The following is a 22,869-nucleotide window of genomic DNA, read 5'->3' as shown; positions in this document are numbered from 1 at the left end:
ATAGTAACGCTGATTTACACCAGCCCTCTTTACTGCAGGGGAGATACTTTGATTTACTCCTGCTGAGGATATAGCTCATAATCTGAGGATTAACAATGATAATTGGCCCAATTCTACAAACACATTACGAGGTCATACTTGACAACTGAAATTAAGTTTTAGGATCTGCTCCTATGTTTGCACTTGTCTTTAACTCATCTGCTCACTGACACCAAACTTTTGCGCTCAGTTTTACATAAGTGCCATTGAAAAAGTAACATGCCTGTTCTTTGCAGTGTTTGCCTTTTTTATTGACTTGCCTCTGTCAGGGGAAAGGGGGGAAAAGTATGCACTTACATATGGATGATTCCATTTCTTAAACAAGAGACCGATGCAAAGAAGCAATTCCCCCCTGCTAGTCTAATTTGGATCTAGGTTAATTGCACTTCTAGTGGATGTCTTTGATTTGCAGAGGGAAAGCCAATGGAAGTCTGAAGCTCAGCAATGATTCTGCATTAACTGTCATGACTCCTTTTTTATAAGTGGAGCTAAAGGCAGTACCTACCTTGCAGAAGTCTTTTGAGAACTCTATGTGGCTGAGGTATTGCTTAGACTGATGCATGCATATTCTTCTTCCAAGGCAGACTCTATTGTTAGTGTTGATACACTCAGCAGCATAGTTGAAGATGCTTTCAGGTGGGAACCCTTGACTGTAACTGAAAGAATCTAGTAAGCATTAAAACATGGTGATGGCCTCTTCAAGAGGCTTATCTTGCATAAAATTTTTGTTGTGTCTTCTTAATAGAAAGCAACCGAGAACCCCTCGATATCATCTTATCACCTAGGTTGAGGCTTCCAAAGTAGCCTAAGGGAGTTAGCTGCCTGACTCTCATTGAATTTCCCAATGGGATTAGGGCACCTTTCTTCATGAGACTCCTTTGAAAACCCCAGGATTTGTTTTTGGCCACTTTATTTCTTACAGATGGGTTGTGACTTACTGCTCAAGGACTCAGGTCCGGCAAATGTTCCTGAGTTTGGACCACCTGATAAACTGTCCAGTGCGAAATGGCATAGGGGCCTTAATCCAATACACAAATGAAGAGATGGAGAAGGTGGAGGTTGAGGATCAGCATATCATTGATGAATGTGACCAACTCATCCCTGGCAAAACTGCAACTGAGTGCACCAGGTAAATTGTCCCAATATTTCCCAAAGAATTTGTCTGAAGAAGGATAAACTGCTGCCCATTGCATGGATTGAATAGTGTTGAGGTTCCCCTGAACCTATTCCAGCTGGTTCCCAAGAACTCAGTTGGATTCTCGTCTTGTCACTCATGTTCCAGATTCAGCAAGATACTGAAAGGTGTGCCTCACCTTAAGCATGTAAACAGCATTGACTTCACTGGGACTACTCACATGCTTACAGCTAGGCACACGGGCCCAGATCCTCAAAGGTATTTAGATGCTTAACTCCCATTGGTTTCAATGGAAGTTGGGTATTGTTAGGGTGTGGGCCATCCTCATTAAGTACTTTGCTGCATTTTTGACTACCTGTATTCAGAACTCTGGCCATGATGCAAACAAAACTTTCTCAATTTTTCCATAAAAATTTGAAATATCTGCTAATATGCCTACTGTCTGACTGGACGCTGATGTGAACGGTGGGTATCGAAATATGACTTGTTTCGATCAGAGAAGTAATTCCGGGACTGTGTGTGCTTTGTACAATACCCCAAACCTTCCTAAAACGGAATTATTTACTGTATTCAGAATTCTGAATTACATGTTGCAAGTACACATTGACTCAGAGCCAGTGCTATAACACCAATTGTGAATCCTCAACAGAAATAACTCCAAGTTAATAGCAGGACAGCAATAAATGAAGAAATTGAATAATACAGGCATTCAGAGGAGGAAAATCAATACTTCTGGTACTACATTTTGCCAGCTAATTTTATTGTCAAAATATCTCTTAGATGATTTTGTTAAAGAAGAGCTAAAAGTCTCCCCAGCTAAGGAGCTAGAATGTACAGAATGTCTACGGAGATTAGTGTAACACACTCTAAATAAATGCATGTGGAAAAGGACTATTTATAGTGAGCTGCCCTTGGTAATTTGAAATAATTACATTCGATGATTTAGAAATGGAACCATCAAAGGAAATCTTTTCTTCTTTCTTTAATCAGTGACTTTCATGAGTAGCTCTGGATCTGACATAACAATGACTAATGTGTCTGAGATAAAACAGGAGCTCAGTTTTTCATCTGAAATGGAAAGGGGCTGTCAGAGGGTTTTTCTAAATCTGCCAATATAAAATGGCATTGTGTATTCTTTGGAACAATTATATTCATTAGGGTCCTGTCGATTGTTGTCATTTTCAGGCTCTGGTGCTTGTGCTTTGTAAGTCTTTGAGTCCCTGATTATCAGCATATTCTTGCCTCAGATTTTCTTCTCTCATCTCCTACGAAAGGTGAGGGTGGGAATGAGCTGAAGAGCAAAAGCAGATGTAAAAGATGCAGGGATGCAAATTACCCTCTACAATGCTGCATTCATTGCAAGACTGATACTGCAAATGTTGTGATGCTCCAATGCTGCATTTTTGTAACCTGCATATTCTCAGGCTAACATTTACATATTTCCTTGTGAATTAATAGTCAAATTAATGCAACTGAGGGAAATCCAAATTACACTGTCTGTAAACTTTAATAATAATACTCTACACTGTTATTTCAAATGCTGCCTGTGATTGCTCACATGGGATGATGTCTTAATCTATCCAGATTGGGGAGCACTTGTTTGTTATTTCATTAGAGTTCACACTGTTTCATGTGGGGTGACCCTGTGATTTATTATTACTTAAAAAGAAAAGGAGGACTTGTGGCACCTTAGAGACTAACCAATTTATTTGAGCATGAGCTTTCGTGAGCTACAGCTCACTTCATCGGATGCATACTGTGGAAAGTGTAGAAGATCTTTTTATACACACAAAGCATGAAAAAATACCTCCCCCCACCCCACTCTCCTGCTGGTAATAGCTTATCTAAAGTGACCACGCTCCTTACAATGTGCATGATAATCAAGGTGGGCCATTTCCAACACAAATCCAGGGTTTAACAAGAACGTCTGGGAGGAGGGGGGTAGGAAAAAACACGGGGAAATAGATTACCTTGCATAATGACTTAGCCACTCCCAGTCTCTATTCAAGCCTAAGTTAATTGTATCCAATTTGCAAATGAATTCCAATTCAACAGTTTCTCGCTGGAGTCTGGATTTGAAGTTTTTTTGTTGTAATATCGCAACTTTCATGTCTGTAATCGCGTGACCAGAGAGATTGAAGTGTTCTCCGACTGGTTTATGAATGTTATAATTCTTGACATCTGATTTGTGTCCATTTATTCTTTTACATAGAGACTGTCCAGTTTGACCAATGTATGTGGCAGAGGGGCATTGCTGGCACGTGATGGCATATATCACATTGGTGGATGTGCAGGTGAACGAGCCTCTGATAGTGTGGCTGATGTTATTAGGCCCTGTGATGGTGTCCCCTGAATAGATATGTGGGCACAGTTGGCAACGGGTTTTGTTGCAAGGATAGGTTCCTGGGTTAGTGGTTCTGTTGTGTGGCGTGTGGTTGCTGGTGAGTATTCGCTTCAGGTTGGGGGGCTGTCTGTAGGCAAGGACTGGCCTGTCTCCCAAGATTTGTGAGAGCGTTGGGTCATCCTTCAGGATAGGTTGTAGATCCTTAATAATGCGTTGGAGGGGTTTTAGTTGGGGGCTGAAGGTGACGACTAGTGGCGTTCTGTTATTTTCTTTGTTCGGCCTGTCCTGTAGTAGGTGACTTCTGGGAACTCTTCTGGCTCTATCAATCTGTTTCTTCACTTCCGCAGGTGGGTATTGTAGTTGTTAAGAATGCTTGATAGAGATCTTGTAGGTGTTTGTCTCTGTCTGAGGGGTTGGAACAAATCGCAGAGCTTGGCTGTAGACGATGGATTGTGTGGTGTGGTCAGGGTGAAAGCTGGAGGCATGTAGGTAGGAATAGCGGTCAGTAGGTTTCCGGCATTCTATAGCAGATCACAAAACACTTTACAAGGAAAAACAACGAGGAGTCTTTGTGGCACCTTAGAGACTAACAAATTTATGTGGGAATAATAATTCGTGGGCTTGTGCCCAAATAAATTTGTTAGTCTCTAAAATGCCACAACGACTCCTCGTTGTTTTTGCTGATAAAGACTAACATGGCTACCACTCTGAAACCTGTCACTTTACAAGGAAAGTATCATTGTCTCCTCTTTACAGATGGAGAAACGGAGTTGCAGGGAAGGGGAAGTGACTTGCCCATTCGGTCAGTGACCAAGGTGGCAATGGAACTCAGTCCAATGCCCAATATGTTGGACCCAGGAAGTTTGCACTCATGGAAAGCAATCGGATGCTATGATCTGTGACAGCCAAAACCCCTAAGACAGACAGAGAGAGAGAGAGAGAGAGAGAGGCTGATATTTAGGAGGCATGCACAGTTTTGTGCAACTTCTGAGTGTGATCTTAGATCTTGCAAGCTAAGCAGAGCTAGGTTTGGTTAATACTTAAATAGGTGACATCTGAGGAAAGAAAATATTTTTTAGTGTAATGCAGATGCAGTGTTTGGGTAACATTCTGACTCCCATGATAGACATGATTTGCTCGTTGCTAACTGGAGCTATTTCAGTGCTATGTCCTCTCCACTCAACAGCAGACAAAGGTGACTATTCTGTAACTAACTGTCCCCTCTATGTGCCTCATAAAATATAATCATGTCCTACCTGACTTCAGCTCATTCTCTAATATTTACAATTGGCCAAACTTGTGAGGCCTTACTCTCAAACTGAAGAAGAGTTCTCTGCAGCTTAAAAGCTTCTCTTTCACCACCAGAAGTTGGTCCAATCAGATTTTGCTTCACCCACCTTGTCACTCAAGTTGATGGCATTTCTGTTGGTCTGTTCACCCTCCCAAGCTGATGCCTGGAATAACTTCACTCCCAGACAGAAAGAAAAGAAATAAGAATGGAGTGGGGGTGCGTAGAGAGCCCCTGGGATGGGGGTGTGGGGAAAATGGGAAACCCTTGGATAGGGTGCCAGGGAGGAGGGGAATGGAGTGACATGGGAGGAAGGGGACAATAGAATGACGGGGCAGCACACAGCTCTGGGCATGGGAGGAGGGGAAGAGAATGATTCAGTGTCTGGGAGCCAAGACTAAGACACCTACACATGTTATCACTGCTACAAAACGTTGCCAGACTCTACTAGGTATCTGAAGCTGAGGACTCCAAAACTGAGGCACTTAATATCAGGGGTCACTGAAACTTTTGTCACTTGTCAGCTGCTGTGAAATGAGTCAGTGAATTCACAATCTAACTCCAGACAAGAAGATATCACAACCTAATGCTGTCCAAGTTCTCGGTGTCTGCCTATAACACGACACCTGCCACGTGGTAATCTCAACAGAGAGGCTAAGGAATGGGTTGAGTGGATATGGAGAGCGAGCTATCTTCACGAAACAGATATTCTCTTTGGAACCTGTTTGAGGCACAATGGGATGGAAGTTTGCACTCACCCCTCCGGTCTGTTTTGTGGTTAAATAAGGGACTTCAGTCCCTGGTTATATCCAGCTGAAACTTTTCACTTAAAAAAAAAAAAGCTGAGGTTGTATTTTTAGTTATTTTGTTTTAAATCTTTTAAAATCACATCTTGCAAAGTGGCTTGGGTTCATTTAATTGAAGGCGTTGTGCAGAGAGGTGAAATGACCGAGCATGTTTACGAAGTTGTCTCTAGCTAAAAATACCATATGTATTAATAAAGCCAAACCTGAACCTCTACATTATTCAGAGTTTGAAAAGCTCTGAAAAGTTTGTAAAGGACCTTGATGTTGTTTGACCTTTCCTCTGTGCAACCCTCCTTGAAATCATTGACGAGTTTTCCTTTTGGTCTGCAGAGAATGGTATTGATCACATAAGTCATCTGGGAATTGGCCAAAACCTGAGCTCCTCGCGCAGTTTGTCCATAGCAGTGAAGTCAGTGGCGTTTGCCTTGAGGCATAATTACTCCACCTCTGCGAGAGGTGTGGACAGCACTTAGGTCACTGTAACTGGCATTGCTCATGGGGGTGTCTTTTTCACACCCCCGAAAGACATAAGTGAGATCGACTTAAGTGGCAGTGTAAGTCAGAGTCTCGGGATTTGTCAAGAGATTAGTAAAAGGACCATTAAAATCCCAAGGAACTAGGAACCAATTCTGATTCAGGTCTGATTCTGATCTCTAACCAACATAAATGAGGAGTAACTCAGGTAAGTCAAGGGAGTTACGCCAGCATTAACCATACAAAATCAGATTTGGGAGTGCTATATATTTCCCCTTTCTCTAAAAGAAAGAAAAGTGAAAAATTGCTATTTTGGTGGTAAGCTCATAGAAAAATTCCCTTATTGAAACCCCAAAGACATTGTTAGAATGGAATTGCCGTAATGCTTCAGAACAGACGTACCCTATCTCTAGCAGTGGATAATGACATACTTCAGAAAGAGATGTAATACCCCCACAATGCATCTGATTGTTCAGCATTGGGCCTGATCCTCTTCTCAGTTTTTCTTCCTGGTGTTAATCCCATCAAATAGCATCTGCTCTGTGTTCTCTCCCTCCAGCATGCTCTGTTCAATGTCATCTGCTCTCACCACATGCTAACATGTCTTCCTTTATTACTTCACAATACTTCCTCTTGGGTCGGTCTTTTTCTTTTTTTTTTTCTTCTTCAATCTTGATCACTAGTTTTTCATCATATGTACTTCTTTCCCTGTTACAACTGCAACGTATCCCAGCCATTTGCTGTACACTCCTACTCGTTGCTAATTTGGCACTCATATGATTGACTACTCCTGTCCTACATCCACTAAAAGGCCTGACTCACTAACTGCAGAACATAATTATGTCTCATAGCAAGAGGTGTGGGCAAGTGAGGAATCTGCCTGAATCTTGTCAATATCCAGTGGTGGGAGTCGTAGAGTTGCTAACATCTGTTAAACTTTATGGGCAACATTTATTCAGCCAAAGGGCACATCACTGTAACAGATCTGTGGACAGGTATACGATGGGAAGCTTGCTTCACTCGGTCACTATTTAAAACTTAAAATAATTCCGATGCTGTACTTCAAAAGCCTAGGTACTGACTACCTCAGTTAATGGAGAATCGCTGGTAACTATTTGTACTATAGGGCTAATGACACAATGCTGAGCAGTTCTGAGCCCATTCTGTAGGGGGCAGTGATGCACATTCAAGATAGATAATTACTGAGGGCAGATTTAGCCTACTGTTGAAAACACATTGGGCCAGTTTTTGGCTTGAAAGAGCTCGTGGTAGTTCTTGGAGGCATTGTGGCTTGGGCAGTCAAGTGCACCAAGGGTGTGGCTCCAGTTTCCAGACACCTTTTGGTAGGGTGTGGTATGTAATCTTTCCTCTGCTATATGGGCCCACAGTACACTTTGGGAGGTTGGAATCACTGAGTAGTAGTTTTTCTCATTCCTTACACTTCGTGGCAATGAACAAGGATTGTGACTATGTCCCTCATGCCCTCTGCACTTAGTCAGTAGAGGTCTGGGTACAACATGGTTTATTCTTATTCTTTCATTTCCTTTATACTTCCATATAAATATTGAAACCTGTCAAGCAGTCCCAAAGCCTAGTCCCTACGACCCTTCAGTCATGAGAGATAGTGACAGCCAATGGTTAGAGCGATAGAGACCTGGATTGAATTCCTGACACTGACTTGGTGTGGGACCCTGGTCAAGTCACTTCACTTCTTTGTGTCTGATTCCCTATTGTAAAATGGGGGCCATGATACTTTCCCATCAGTGTAAAGTTCTTTGAGACCTGTGCACGAAAGAAAGCTGTACACATGCACAATATTGTAACTCTAAAAGCATGTTGAAGAACTGGATGAGACTCTGATCTGCCCAGAGGTATGAACATCCTCATTATGACTTATCAACTCTCTCAGCCAAGGACTGAGTGGCCCCTGGAGGCCGAACACTCTTCAGCATGTCAGAGGTGACTGATCCAGAGCAGAACTGAGACACGTTGGCGGGGTCTGTTGTAGCCGAAATTTGCCCTGCTGATGTATCTTTTACAATGATTCAGTGACTTCATTCTCCAGGGATGTCATCCCAACATTTTCCACAGACACTACGGCCCGGATTCTGAAAGGGCTTCTCAATTATTTTTTGTCAAGGTCCAAATTTCTTGGCCAAGGTCCAGACTCCAGAAAAATAACAACACTGATAACAGTAAGTAAATAAAAAGATTTCGAGGTCCGTTCAAAAGCCTCTGGAGGTCTAGATTTGGCCCGTGTTCTGCTTATTGACTACCCCTACTGAAAGTTATTTCGCTCTGTAATTGCCATTGATTTCAATCGACGTTAAGCACCTAAATACCTTTGCGCGACTGGGACTACATTCATTTCAATATTCAATAAAGAAAAAAAGGTGAAGGCACGAATTTTTTTATTTCCAGGAGAAAATTAAAGTGGATTTATCAGAAGAGAAGGGCTCTAAGTCATGGATTTGATAGCGGAAGCCACAACTGTAATAAAAAAGCACCTTTCATGATGAGCCTAACTCTTGCATACAACACTAGTCACACTTAATTACTTGAGGAGCAGATGCCTTAGGTGTTGCATGCATTATTTATAAGAAAGTTTGCTGAGGAGCACAGTGCAACTGAACTTGATTGTCTTGTCTTTGGCCACAGGCTTGATCTTCAAATCTTTAGTCATATAAGCAGTTCTTATTTCAACAGACCTACTCTATTATTATAACCTTATTAGCAGGCAGTGTAGGCTAGAGGACGGTACGCCGAATGGGACTCAGAAGAGGTAAGGTTCTGCCATTGGCCTGCTGTGTGACCTTGGGCAAGCCATTTCGTTTATCAGTGCCTCCATTTCCCCAAATGTAGAACATGGAGATAATACCTACCCTCTTTGTAAAGCTCTTTGAAGTCCACTGATAAAAAGTGCTGTATCAGAGCAACGTATTGTTGTTGCACTCAGGCATGAGAACTGCTCACAAGTAAAATTCATCACTTACAAACGGTGCATTGGTGCTACGCACAGGGGGTGAATTTCACCTCACGTGAATGAGGGTTTGAAGGATCCGTTCCCCGGTGATTGTTCATTCCAGTGATTCAGTGGCATTCAATCCATGAAGAGAATGCTAGTGCTGTGTGTTCAAATAGAATTTTATGAGCCATATCCTGCCATCATGTCTTATGCCGAACTCGTGCTGACCTCATTAAGACTTCCATGCACACAACAATGGGCGAGTGCACATGGCCTTGTGTTTTGGCTTTGATTGCTTCTGCTTGCTTCTGGACCTTTAGTGAGAAATTGAATTGTCTATAGGAAGACCAAAACTACCTGAGTGATACAAAATCTGATAATGGCTCTGTCTACGAGAAAGGCGTATACAATAGTCATTTAATTAAGAAATGTGCATGCTCTCGGAAGAAGACAATCTTAAAATATGACTATTGGATTTATAGCACACATCACAATCTATGAATTTCCCTGGAAAATGCCCTATCTTTATCTCTTCCCTATCACTGGCTAATACAAATTATTCAACTGAGATAATGCAACATTTTTTTCCCTGTTAATCCTAGTTTAGGGCTGTAACTTTACGGCTGTCAGGAACCAGATTCTGCTGTAGCATACCTAGAGTGCATCACACAGAGGTAGGGGATAACACAGCTTCAATGGAAGACGCTGTTGCATTTTAGAGCAGCTATGTAATTCAACAAGATGAACACGTCAATTAACGTAATATTTAATGTTTTCAGTGTGTCTCGAGATAAAATAAACCCAAACACAATTTGATTGCTGAGGATTTGTTGGCTACGAGCTTCCTCAAAAAAAGAGCCTTTCCCTCTGCTGCATATTTTGATAACATAATTATGCCATCATCTCTGTTCTCTTCAGGCTGAGGAATGAAGAAGCATCTCATCACTCTTATTAAAGTATAGATTTTCTAGCAGCAAGCCAGCCCAGAGAAATTGCTGTTTTTGTTATTCTGCATTCTGGGCAATACATCATTGCCTTAAAGGTTCCTGAGCTGATAATTTCACTGCATGATACTCAAACAAATAATTTGTTTACTCTTGTGCAATATGTTTATTGGATTCTAATGTTCTCTGCCTCATTGTTAGCTTTAATTAGAGCTATATATAAAAGTGTTCCTGACATTTTACTGACTTTTTAAAAACTTGTGGGGGAAATCAGCAAGTTTATTTGTTTGAGTTTTAATTTATTTCTAATTACAAGCAACAAAAAGTCCAATTATAATTGCTTCAATAGATCATTGAATCTGAAGATGGAATATGAAATACTCCAATCTGATGGAGATAATAAGAAGCTGGCAATTCTCATTGTTCATGCTGCTCCTTTGTCATTTTGGTGGTGATATAGACGAGGGATGAGGAAAATCAAGAACGTCTGGATCAGTCAAACATTTACAAATTTCTAGACTGGAATCCTTGTTAAAGTTCTTAAATGATCTGATCAATTAGCTTTATCACTGAGAGAGGATGGACTTGTGGCTAAGGCAGTGGATGAGCATTCAAGACATGGGGGGTTCAGTTCCTGTTTCTGCTGCAGACGAGGCACAGATCAGCCACAGATGGGGAACTCAAGCACAGAGAGAATAAATTACTTTCCCACCATCATACGAACAGTCTGTGGCAGATTCAGGAACTGAACCCAGATGTCTTGAGTTCCGAGGCACAAGTCCATCCTCTCGTGATGCTGAAGCTAACCTAGAGATACTGGAAACTCCCCTGAAGAGATAGGAAATTTCTAGTTCTGTTTGGCAGACTCAGGAGGATCAGCTAGCTTTTACAGCCAGCAAGGGTGAAATCCCGACCCCATGGAAAGCAATGGAATTTTTTCAATGAGCTATCATCTCCTGGATATTCACAGTTATCCATCTGAATCCAGACAAGGTCACCCATGACTACTTCCCAATTCTTGTTGGATCAGAAGGGATCCACATCCTTTTTATTGATGGAGCTGCAGAGTTTTCAGGAGCCTTTAGTTTGAACACTTATCCCAACTCCATGCTTTTCAGGTACCAATAGTCAAAACACAGGAAGAGGGCTGGCACCACTTAAGACCCTGAGGTAGTATAACCTTATGTAACCATGATGTTGAAATGTTCCCAATTAATATTAAGTTGTTCAGGGTAAGGGTGCTATAAAACCCAACTTAATTGTCAGGTTTGAGCCTCTAGGCTAGTTACAGAAAATGCAGTGCTTAATTTGTGCCAGGGCTTGCCAGGGCTGAGCCCTGGCATCCCTGGGCTTGGCACTTCATAGCCCAGCACCTCTGGGCTTGCTGCATCAGTTATGAATGTATACAAATTGCTTGAGCCCCGGCACCTCTTTCATTACAAGTTATGCTCTGAGAAAATGTATTTAGCAGAGGACCCATTGGTGACACTTTGGATGATACAACCAAACTTTATTAAAAAGAAAAAATGATTAATTAAGCAAACAGACATGTAATTAGTGCTTACACAATATGACAATTATACTCTCACTCAAAGATGAAATGGTGTGTCAATGGGTGATCAGTCCACTGACAACAGAGAAGTACAGCGTTATAATCCTGGAATTGAATGGTACCCTTTGAATGTTAATTGGAGCTCTCCTGCAATTTAGCAAAATTACTCCTTTTATAAGCCTTATAATACTAATTAACATTAAACTGTTCCTTACCATAATTATATTCCCACCATCTTCTTATGGGCTTTTTACACATTATTTAAATAAACATCTGCACCAACGTCCTTCTCATACTGTCACGACAGATAGCATTTTCATAGAACACGCACAATTCTCAAAAATACTCATTTATAAACTTTGCTCTTAAACCAGTTACATAATGACAATACAAGCCGGGGTTATGTCCTTCCTAGCTCTTACTTTCCAATAACAATCTGTCTCCAACTTATCTTCGACTTTTCTCACACTAGCAACTTCAATTTCCCGTACTCATCTACACTTAAGTGAAGGGCCTAAATTAGCCTAACTTTTACTTATTTCTTAATCCAAACCATCCTACAGGCTACAGAAGGCCTGCAGGCAGACCCTTCAACAGAGCTCAATGTGGGTCCAGGGGTCTATTCACATGGATCAACTTGCAGGTTTGGGAGCTTAAACCAGGATCCTCCAAGGTATTTAGGTTCCTAACTCTCACTCAAATCAAAGACCTTCGAAGTTCTGTGTCTTAGTCCTCAAACCAGGGTTTAAATGGCACAGAGGTCTCTGTAGAGGATGTATTTCACTCAGTAGTAAGCTCTAGGCTTGGTAATAAGTTCTTGCAGGCTCAGGTACTACATATATCACCATTCAGTTTCAGGGAGTTGGACATCAAGAGGCATTTTGTTTTTCCTACAGAGAAACAATGGGCTCTTTTTCAGACTCTTGTTTTCCTCACATCAGGACTACAAAACCTGGTGGCCTTTTTTTTTTAAAGGCAGCATTTTAAATTTGGTTTAAGATCTTATTGTTTACTATAAAATATTTGAATAGGATCTGTGCTCCAAAGACACTTAGGTGATTTTGAAAATCCCACCTCTGAAACGGGTCAGTACTATCCTCTGCGTTTTACTAATAGAGAAATGGGGGGCTCTTGAGCAAAAGCCTTCTGAAGTCTATAGAGGATAAATGACTTGACTGGGCCAGAAAGAACATCAGCATTCCTAGATCCTTGTCCAATGCTCAGACCTGTAGCCCACACTGCATCTCTTCTCTCCATGCTCCAGCCAGTGCTATCGCCATTTATTCCATTGAAGCAAAGTCTTATTTCTGTTCATTTCAGCCTCATTAGACTGTCTTGAGATTGTTCTGTTTTCACAGTACTCTTCCCTTGCAGAGTTGTTTCCTTTTATTTCCATTCAATACAGGTAATTGTGCTCCTCACAAGAAAAATCCAGGGATGGTGTGTACATTTCGTTCAGACTGGGCAATTTAGATGTAATTGGACACTTAAACTGATCAGTTTGAAGGCTGTATTAAAATACTTTGGCAAGAGGATTGTTCCAGCTAAAGCCAGAACCTCCGATGATTACTTGAAACAGAAATGTGTCTCTTGTGGAGAGGCTGGCGTATAATAACGGACCAGCAAGACAACATATATTATAACTAGGGTGACCAGGTGTCCCAATTTTATAGGGACAGTCCCGATATTCGGGGCTTTGTTTTATTTAGGCGCCTATTACCCCCCACTCCCTGTCCTGATTTTTCACTCTTGCTATCTGGTCACTCTAATTATAACTAAGTTTAAGAGTTTGTCACGGTCTTTTTTTAGTAAAAGTCACAGACAGGTAGTGGGCAATGAACAAAAATTCACGGAAGCCTGTGACCTGTCTGTGACTTTTACTAAAAATAATGGGGAGAAGGCAGACGGGGCGGGGGAATGACTGAAGCCTGAGTGGGTGGGGGGAAGAGAATGAGAGCCCAAGCCCTGCGGCAGGAGGAGGTGGTCCAGCACCTGCCGTCATTGGGGCTGACAGCTCCACGGGCCCCCGCCCCAGCGGCTCGGCGCTGCAGGCCCCCTGCCTCGGCCGAGGTGGCTGAAAGTTCTTGGGGTCCTGCTGCCCCTGCCCTGAAGCAGAAAATATCATGGAGGTCCCTGAAAATCATGGAATCCGTGACTTCCATGACCTCCGTGACATAATCTTATCCTTAATTATAACCCTGCCCATAGGCTTTGGCCAGTGGCGAGAGATTTTGGGTCCCCAACGTGCGACATCTTACAGGGGCTTGATTTTTCTCAAGGCACCGAGCCACTTGCCCTCTGAAAATCAGGCCCATTTAAAGTGTCTGATGTTGGGCACCCAAGATTGCTATTCACTTTTGAAAACATCGGCCCTTGTCTACTCCGGCAAGAATGAGACCTGTGATTCACTATGGGTGCAGTTCCATGGGTGTAGGCTGTCATGTAGACAATGCAGAGGGTTTTTACCATGGCTCAGAGCAGGGGTAAATGCAGGGCCTAAACAGCAGCAAAGACCCCTGACCCCTGTCTACATTGCAGCTTTCACTGTTGCGAACCCCAGTGGAACGCCGTCAGAGCCTAACTGTGAATTTCATGTCCCATTTTTGCCTTTGTAGCAATAGCCCTAAAATGCTCTTCAGTCAGGCTGCAGAGAGTCAGCAGGACTGACGACTGCAGCATCTTCATCAAAAAATGCAGATGCTCCTTTATGAATTAAACAAATAAAAACAGCTTTTAAAATATTTAAACAATGCACCGTCCAGACTGAATGTATAGCTTTCTAGGCTTTTTTTGTGCGGGTGCTCATGCTGCGTGCGGTTCTGCCCTTTAAAATCCAGACAAAGTGGTAACCCCTTAATGTAAAGGCAGGGAGTGCAGGTGGTGTACACACCCACTGCATTGCTCTCAAGCACACACATGTATTTTATGCTCATCTGAATGTGGACTAGTGCAGGTAAGCTGCTGTAGTTACAAAAAACGAGCTCTTAACATCGTCAAGATAAAGAGCATTTCACAAACATGTATTTTTTAATACAAATATTTCTCTTCTAGGGAAGAAAAAGATGGGCATAAAAACCTTTAAAGTAAAGGCAAAAGATCCAACAATATATGCTTCTATTATTTTTAAATACATTCTCAGTTTCACGATGGTTCCTTTATTCCCTGCTGCCTGTAAAGAGCCCTTAAAGTACAATTTATAACCTTCTGTCGAGAAACGGAAAGGCTGTGAGAAAAGAAAGCAGGGAGAAGGTAGAGAGGCTGTTCTGGGTGATAATGGATGTGTCTAAGCGATAATGGGATTGAAGCATTATTATCATTAATGGATATCATTTATGTCTCACACAAAAAAGCATGTTCGTAAAGGCACAAGGCAAAAATAGAAAAGAAAAAAAAAGAATAATTAGTATCTGAAGCGGAGCCTGTAGTTCCAGCGCAGTTATTTTGATCCATTTCATTCTCTATGGGGAAAAAAAAACACTCTGTAGAAGCTTATAGGGGGTTGGAAAAGCTGAGCCATCGTTTTTTCACATGGTACCTCCCGTTTACCAGTCTATCTGCCCAAGCTTCGTCATTGTTGCAATCATGCTCAGTAGCAAACCAATAATTTGATACATAGGTCCAAATAACAAGAATATTCAGAGTTATAAGAGTAAATATTAAAAACAAAACATGAGCTTGGGGAAGGGATAAAAATTCTCATGCCTCAGGGCTTAAGTCAACCTCTGGTTAATGTGGGCCGGGAAGAAACTTTCCCTGGGGGAAGGTTATCCCCAAGCTGCCTTCTGCAGGGTTTCTTGTAACTTCCTGGGAAGTAGCTGGTGCTGGCCATAGTTGGAGACAAATCGCTGGGCTAGATGGACCCACTGGTCTGAACTAGTGTGGTAATTCCTATGTTCAAATTCTGAAGTCCTTTCTTGGGCAAGTTGTCCCCTAGCTTTTATCCTTTGTGGGAGGGATAGCTCAGTGGTTTGGGCATTGGCCTGCTAAACCCAGGGTTGTGAGTTCAATCCTTGAGGGGGCCAGTCAGGGATCTGGAGTAAAAATCGGGGATTTGTCCTGCTTTGAGCAGGGGGTTGGACTAGATGACCTCCTGAGGTCCCTTCCAGCCCTGCTATTCTATGAACACTCTCTTCCTCCTCAGTATGTAGTCTGAATCCCAGTGCTACTATCACTAACCTGGTGTATATTAGACAACCGCATCTCAGGCTAGTCCACAAAGGATATTAGGTTGCTACAAGATTCAGAGGGAGGAGCTTGTCCTTTAGCGCAAGTGATTGTACTTTTAGCGCTGGAGATCCCGGATCAATGCCCAATGATGACCCACAATGTAATTGTTAGACAATAAGCATAATTTGCAGGAGAACAGTAACGCTACGGTTCTTTAGAGTTATTAGTTTGCAGTACCTCTGCAATATTACCATTCTTTCTGCTCTGGTAGCTGCAGAATATATATAGCTATAGCATAATATTTCTACGGTAGCCGTACTTAGGTAGAAAGAGCTGCATGCCCACAACATGAAATACCTCCAGCTAGACTGCACAAATACTTATTACTCGGCTTGCTTTGCATTCCTTGGATGTGCACTCATCTGTTTATTGTCCTCACAAATTTCACGGCTGGCAACTTTCCAGGAACATTTACCAGTTATATTGCAGACAATTGCCCTTGGATGGTAATGCACTTTTTAAAGGGAGTATTTCAATCTGCTAAATTTGCCAGTGGCACCTCCATAAGTGTGGGGCTTGGATTTAAAAAAATAATTGGTGGGGAACTTTATGATACTGTTGTAGACGAAAGGCGTTCTCCTACATTGCATTGCATCTCAGGATTTTTGAACATGGGGTCTCATCCTGCAAACTCTTACTCATGGAAGTTGTCCTTAGTCAGGCAAGAAGGCCTAGTGATTGATGTAAGGACTGCTCATGGGGCTGAAGGCTCAGACCCTTCAACTTTGGATTAGTTTTCCTAAGGGGCTAGAAATTAATTTAGATTAGGGATAAATCGTTGCAGTTATTGTAATGATGGGTGAAAATGAGAGATCTTGGCTTCAGGAGGTGAAATACATTCCTGTGGGGGGGACCAACGTAAGGTCGATGCAACATTAAAGCTGAGGTGTGCTGAAGATGAGATGGGCATTGTCAGGTGGTGGATGGTCCCTCTGGGACGGGTGGCAGCTAGTATAGGTTAGAGCTGCCCTCAGGCTGCTCTAAGCTATGCCAAAGCCAAGACAAAGAGGGAAGCAGGAAGCTGTCATGGGTTCCTTGACACTCCTTGTCCCCCTGCTATGCTGAACAGTTCTCCATCATAGCAAAAGATCTAGCCCACAATTTCTCATTTGTTTCTTTTTCTTTTCGGAGGGGTTGGGGGACAGGACTTGGGTTACAATGAGTGTGAAAAGGATTCTTTTTTCCAGCTGCTGGACACTGTCTGTGTTGTCCTCCATAACTCTCAAGCTAATAGATCAATTAACGGAGCTTGTCACCTGGTACGAATACACTGGCCTGGTCTTAGCAATGGTGGCATATTGCTGACTACACTAATGCTGCAAAGTGACACTCCAAACATGAACACCCCACCCACCCCCAGGCTTTGCGAGCTTCAGATACAGATTTGACTCTCACAGCTGGGGCACACCTTGACTATACGTATCTTTACCATGGTATATTGCATTTCGGGTTGTGATGCAAACCGGTACCTGAAAAGCCAGATTTGAATGAAAATGAAAAAACAAAACAAAACAAAAAATAAACAATGAACAAAGGAAGGTAACCAAATATCTGAGCAATTTTCAAAAATATTCCTGGTTTCTTGATTTTCCCATCAACCCTAAGCTATTGGGGGCATATTTTAAAAGGTATTTAGGCATTTAAATATGCTGATAGGTACCTCGCAGGCACCTAAGCAGGTTAGGAGCCCAACTCCCATTGACATTACTGAGAGGGAGGGTGAAACTTTCAAAAGTGCTTCGGTGACTTAGGTTCCTAAGTCCCATTTTCAAAATGTGCAGTTAGGGCCAGGAGTTAAAGGTATTTAGGTGCCTAACGATGGAGATAGGTGCCCAGTGGGATCTTCAAAAGCATCTAGGTAGTTAATTCCGTTGAAATCTATCTGCATATTTAGGTCTTCTAAATACTTTTGAAAATCTGGCTTTGTCCTTTAGGGATGAGATCACTCCACTTTCATCCTTCGTAAAATACTGTCACAGTTTCTTTGCATGAATTAAAAAGCAGGTACTGAACACTGGTCACCCCACTCACCCCTACATACATACACCCCGGAAAAGGTTTTATTTATATCCTGCTGCATTGCAAAACACAGGATCCCGATTCGTCTTTCCTCCCGTACATAACCCGCCGTGGCATGAAGCATGTATTTAATATGACCCGCTGACTCTTCGGAATTAACAGGAAGGCCAGAGCGGATCGGTGAGCTGGTATTAATATGCATGGCGAGTAATGTACGAGGCAGATAATTAATGGCTTAAGAAACCCAGGAAAGCAATGAATAATAATCGAGCACTTTGCTTCCTGTGGCTGACTCAAGCTCCCCAATGTCTCTTGCATTTCTTTTGATGGCTGCAGTTAGGTCTCTGCCCATTACATTTCGTGATCCTCTCCTGAGATGACTCCAAAGACCAAACGTTGTGTAATTATTAATAATTAATAGCTAGCACCTAAAGCACTGTACAACTTCAACGTGCAAGGCAAACATTAACTAATACAGTCTTCGGACCTGCTCCCCCACCCGTTAATGGCTATGCTCCCGCTGACATCCAGGGGAGCAGGACTGGACACTTGGACACCAGCATGAAATGTTATCCCCGAACCATTAAAGGTCAGATCAGGAGAGGCCCTTGGCGTGTCTGCGGAGGGGCATGCAAGAAGCTACCCCACTGCGCAGGACCTGCTCTGCCTGCATTCTGGGATTGCTTGCGCCACACGCAGGGAGCGAGAGGCTGAAAAGGGCGGGGCGGGGAAGAGGAAGCAGGGCCGCTGCTGGGCCTTCCTCCACGTCTGCTTATGGAGCTCGGCTGGCACGCTGAGGGGGCAGCCTGCCCCAGAGAGACTAGCTGGGCCTGAGGCCCTGTGTCTCTTGTGCTCTCTAGGGCAACTTAGCTCCACAGCTCCCCCGACACAGGGCCGGGCCTGAACAGAAAAAACATTGTCCAACCCTCACGTATTTAAACACACTTATAGCACAAATTTACTCCTCAAGAAGGCTCTTCATCTGTCTGTGTGTCTGTCTGTCAGCTGGAGGCATATACAAAAGAGGGCTGGAAGAATCCCACTATTCAGAGAAGGCATAGTTATGGGAATTCACATAGAAGATATGCAAGGAGAGACCTAGATAGACAGAGCCTTGTTCATGCCCTAAGCACAGTCTCAGGGCACGAGAGGGATCCAGATTTCTTTCTTACAAGTACACAAGCACCCTCTGTCTTTCCTTTTCTCACATTGCGCCTCATCCTCTCTTGAGCTCCTCTGTGCAATGAAAGCCTGCCAAACAAGGCATGTTTTTTTTTCCTTATGGCTCAAGCTGCATTTACATAACAGCCTGGCATTTCTATCCTCTTCTGTGCTAGTGAGGGCCCCTCGCAACAAGCGATACAGAAAACAAATGAAGAAGAGCTTTAAATCGATGATGCTTCAAATGGATCTGCAGACTAAAATGTACCACTGAGTAATTAATGTGTCCACGTGCTTTCCAACAGAGCACGCAAGTGCCAGCCGATTAAACAAGCATACACTGTAGATGTCTCTCTCCACTGCAGAACGGAGACAACCAGAGCTAATAGCTGCACAGTGGTGAGTGGCAGGGGAAGGAGAAAGGGGGACATGGCATGGCATTATGGCCTCGCCCCCACATGTGAGTTACAGCTGCTCTGCATTCTCTGTACTATGTAAATAGTTTTAGTGGAGGGTGGATCCTCAGATTTAAGCCTCACTCTCTGCCTCTATTCCCCTTGGAAAGCATGTTCTCTTTTGGGGCAGGGACCTCCGTGCTAATCCGTTCCATCTTTGAAATCTGGCCGCACTACCACTTACGTTGGCATAATTTATGTCGCTTAGGGGTGTGACATAAGTTACACCAACATAAGCACCAGTGTGGCCAGCGCTATGTCGACAGGACAGCTCTCTCGCGTCGGCATAGACCAGTTACACTAGCTGCGGTGCAGCTGCATCTCTCGAGTAGACATAGGGCAGCGATCAATCCAGTGGGGGTCGATTTATCGTGTCTAGTATAGACACGATAAATCGATGGCTGAGCGCTCTCCCGTCAACTCCGGTCGTCCCCAGAACGAGGAGCACAAGCAGAGTCGACGGGAGAGCGTCAGCTGTCGACTTACCACAGTGAAGACACCGCGGTAAGTAGATCTAAGTACGTCGACTTCAGCTATCCTATTCACGTAGCTGAAGTTGCGTATCTTAGATCGACCCCGCGCGGTAGTTTAGGCAAGCCCTTAGCCTCAGTTCATGATGTGTCTGGCTGTGGGTGCTATTTTTGGGTGCTACTGCTCATGCCCCTATCATATGACATGCTTGGTGCATTACTTCCACGGTTTTTCTTTCTTTTTCACCCACCTCCCGCACCTGATTCTTCCTCTTCAGCATCGCCATTGTGTTTTGCGGGCGCTAGCCCAGTGTGCTAAGTTTCTCTCATTAATTCTCGCAATGCTGAAAGTTCGACAGAACTTTGCACTGTTCTGCTGAAAATGCTAGCCTTGCTGAAAGACCCCAACGTATTAATGAAGCAATAGCTGGTTTGCTCACACACGCCTCTAAATCAGTTTAATGGAATAACACAATTAACTGAAAAACCATTAATACCAAAACTGAGCTGCTGAAAGCAGAGACTTCCAGCCCTGAGGTCCCAGTTGTATTGACAATGGCATCTTGAATACGTTAGCCTCTGGAGGAAGTAAATTCAAGCTGCCCTATTGTAGGGCTCTACACCAGTGTTAAGCGCACACAGAATCAAAGAATGAAATCTTGGGCTGTGATCTAATTGCTGTTCTAATGAGCCAGGATCTACAGTTTGAAAGCAGAGGACCGAAGATGGAAAGGGAAGGGCAATATTAAACAGGTGAGCCTCACTCCTATCTCCTCTCTGAAAGGGGTACACAATAGTTTAACTTCCACTTAATCCTGAGCACACAGACTAAAGGACATGACAAATCCAGTTCACACTTCGCAAAGCATCAGGAAAACAACAGCCCATTTTAACATGTGCACAATAATCGCGATGACAATGAGACATGCACAAAGCCCTATGTAACATGTAAGTCCCAGTTAAGCCTCATTTTAGGGATGTCAGCGAAATGCAGAAGTGCATAGTGCCTTGTGCATTGGGATGCATTTGAACCAAAGCTCAAACCCAGATCTTTTTACAAGCAGAGTGAAAAGGAGTAACTCCATGGATCAGTGTTTTACAGAGGTCAGTATCATTATACCCATTTTACAGATGGGGAGACTGAGGCACAGAGTGAAATGACTAGCCTAAGCAGGCCAATGGTAGAGCTGGGAATAGAATCCCGGTCTCTTGATTTCTAGTCTAGCTCTCTGTCAACTAGGCAAAACTGCTTTCTACTTAGCTGTGTCCATTTACACTATCAGAGAATTTTGCCCCCCACCCCCTTATTTAACCTTTCATTCCCATTTCGTTTTGCATGTGATTCACTACTTCATGTGACGATGGACTCTGGGACAGGGGCTGTTTTTAAATAAGTATATGTATAGTGTCTAGCACAATGGGGTCCTGACCCTTGACTGTTGCCCTCCGGCACTACCATAATACAGGTAAGTAACAACAACTAGATTATACTAGTAAAATCCCACATGAAGTTGTATCGATATGGACACAGGATACATATCATAAGGGAAATTAAATAAAATGTCTTCTGTTGTCAGAAGATAAATATCTGAAAGCAATTGTAATCGGTGTAATCAGTAATCATTTAGTAGAAGGTGAAACTATCTGTGTTATATTACATTGTAAGGAGAGTGATCACTTTACATAAGCTATTACCAGCAGGAGAGTGGGGTGCGGGGAGAGAAAACCTTTTGTAGTGATAAACACCCATTTTTTCATGGTTTGTGTGTATAAAAACATCTTCTGTATTTTCCACAGTATGCATCCGATGAAGTGAGCTGTAGCTCACGAAAGCTTATGCTCAAATAAATTGGTTAGTCTCTAAGGTGCCACAAGTACTCCTTTTCTTTTTGTGAATACAGACTAACACGGCTGTTACTCTCAAACCTATCTGTGTTATGCAGCTGGTCAGACTAGATGTTCCTAATAGCCCTTTCTGGCCTTAAAGTCCATGAACCCTTGAAAGTGATATGGATTGGGCATCAAGTACCTGAAACTGGTTGGTGTGGGGTGGACTTGCAGACTCGGTATTTGTAGGCCCACACACGGCTGTCCACTCTGCTTTGTAAACCTGGGTTTGCAATTGCTGGATCCATATCTCACAGCCTTGCTAACACATCCATACTGAACCATGCAGACCTTTTGCCTTGGGTCTGCGGCTTGAGGTACATCCACACTGCAAAAGGGAAGGGCTTGGACCCAAGTCACAGCAGGACTTGGGTTCTCACCCACACCGAGAGCCCAGGCTAAGTGTTCAGTGTAGACATACCCTCTTTGTCTTCATTCCCCATCTGTAAAATGGGGATAATAACATTTCCCAACATTTCCCAACAACCACATGTGGGTGTTGTGCAGATAAGTACTTTAAAGACTGTAAGGGGCTCATATACTATGCGGATGGGGGCCGTGTAAGTACCCAAGGCCTGGTCTACTCTAGAAAATTAAGTTGACTTAACTATGTCACTCAGAGGTGTGAAAAATCCACACCCTGAGTGGTATAGTTAAACTGGCCAAGCCCCCAGTGTAGACAGCACTAGACAGATGGAAGAATTCTTCCTCTGACCTCGCTACTGCCTCTCGGGGAAGTGAATTAACTACGCCGACTGGACAAGCCCTCCGTCATGTCTACACTGAAGCGCTACAGCTGTGCGGCATTTCAGATGTAGACAAGCTCTAAGATCAATAGCAGGGACAGTGCTGCAACCATAGACCAAAAGCTAGTGGGAACGATTTCGTTCTAAAAACACATTGAGAGTGGACATAAATAGGAGGGGGGCATGAGCTGCTTCCCCAGTTGTTGTGCCGTAATAGTGGGAGAGCTGGGAATAGACCCCCGGTCTCTTGCTGTCTAGTGTAGTGCTCTATCAACTAGACATTTGGGGTCAAACGATACTTTAGGTTATAGGTGAAGGTGAGCTTGGGTGCAGATGAATGTTATAGGGTGGGCTGGC

This window comes from Caretta caretta, chromosome 26 (assembly GCF_965140235.1).
Source record: "Caretta caretta isolate rCarCar2 chromosome 26, rCarCar1.hap1, whole genome shotgun sequence".
NCBI lineage: Eukaryota > Metazoa > Chordata > Testudines > Cheloniidae > Caretta > Caretta caretta.
Note: the sequence above shows the minus strand (reverse complement) of the source record.